The 1,495-nt window shown below is 48.4% G+C and overlaps 1 pseudogene; it reads left to right on the top strand.

The window, feature by feature from the left end:
• Window positions 1-749: 749 nt before the first annotated feature.
• Window positions 750-1,085, top strand: LOC102427953 (annotated as a pseudogene).
• The last annotated feature ends 410 nt before the right edge of the window (window positions 1,086-1,495 follow it).

Here is a 1,495-nt window from a genome sequence, read left to right as displayed (position 1 = left end):
TGGCTAATATGCAAATGGACCAAACAGCAGAAAGACTGGTCACTATGACACGCAATGATCACCGGAGGCAGATGCTCATGGCAGGAGCTGTCCACCGGTGGTCAGTGCACTCCAACAGTGGGAGCGCCAGTCACCCAAAAGCCAGGCTAAGAGTTGCTGAGCACAGGGGGGTGATGGGAGCCTCCATGGCAGCAATAAAGCGGGCCTAAGCCGTCAGTCGGACAACCCACAAGGGGTCCCTAACTGGAAGAGGCTGAAGCGCTGACTAAGGGACCCCCCTCAAGTGCATGAATTTTGTGCACTGAGCCTCTAGTTATATTATAATAACTGTGTACGGTGTCAGATGGGTTTGAGATTCGTTGCATGATTTATTGGTCCATTATATAATGTCTAATCATTGGGGTGTACCCCTGATAGGAACCTAATGTTCTAAGTCAACTGTCATTTAAATAATGTTTTTAAAATTTTATAGGACCATGTTATCTGCAAGGAGTCATATTTTACCTTAAGTACGTTTTGTGCAGATTGTTCTAGAATTAAGATGTAAAGCTAAAAAGAAAGAAAGGTTGAGATTTATAAATTTGCAAAATAAACCAAGGGCAACCGCAAACACAACGGTAAAAACCATAAAGATAAAAGTCGAGGTCAAATGCATTTGGAGACCGCATCCCCTGTCTTTCCATACCAGGACCGAAGTAGCGAGAGGCTCTGAGAACAGTGACTGTTGCTCCTTTGACCACGGAGGGGTCATGGCCGAGCTCCCGTCGAAGGTGCACCTCACCTCGCACCCCATCTTCCTGAGGCGTGGGCCCTCGTGGTATGAGGACGAAAACGATCGCACATGGTTGTACCTCATCATTGAGAAAAAAGATGTCCTGAAAGTACTGTTGCACCAGGTAGACATCCCCATTGAGGATAACGCACTCACCCCAAGCACGCAGACCTCGTACATAATGCCTTTGTTGTGGACGTTCCACTCTGGTAGCCGGTACGTGGACAACATGTATCGGTTCTGGCGCATCGAGCACCATGTCAAGGTGGATGGAGTGGAGGAAATGATCCTTGAGCTGATGAAAGACTCGTAGGACATGTAATGGGGTCCTTGGCTCTTGTCAACCTGAGCCCCAGTCCTGCTGGCCTGCTGGTGGGACGTGTATAGTTCTGTTCACCTTTTTACTAAGCTCCGTTGTTCTATCTGCCACCCCCCTGGTGCGAGGGCACATTGATCTCTCTCTCTCTCTCTCTCTCTCTCTCTCTCTCTCTCTGTCTCTTTTGTCTTCCTGTATCTCGCTGTCTCTCTCCCTCTCTCTCAAATCAATAAAAGCATTTTGAGCCAAGCTGGTGTTTCTCAGTGGTTGAGGGACAACTTATGAACTCAGAGGTCACGGTTCAATTCCTGGTCCGGGCACAGACAAGAATTAACCAATGAGCCCTAGCTTGTTGGGTTCAGTGGATAGAGGGTTGGACTGTGGACTCTGGAAGGTCCCAGGTTCGA

The sequence above is a fragment of the Myotis lucifugus genome, unplaced genomic scaffold (assembly GCF_000147115.1).
Source record: "Myotis lucifugus unplaced genomic scaffold, Myoluc2.0 scaffold_2505, whole genome shotgun sequence".
Taxonomy (NCBI): Eukaryota; Metazoa; Chordata; class Mammalia; order Chiroptera; family Vespertilionidae; genus Myotis; species Myotis lucifugus.
The sequence above is the reverse complement of the archived record's forward strand: the minus strand, read 5'-3'. Positions and strand labels throughout refer to the sequence as shown.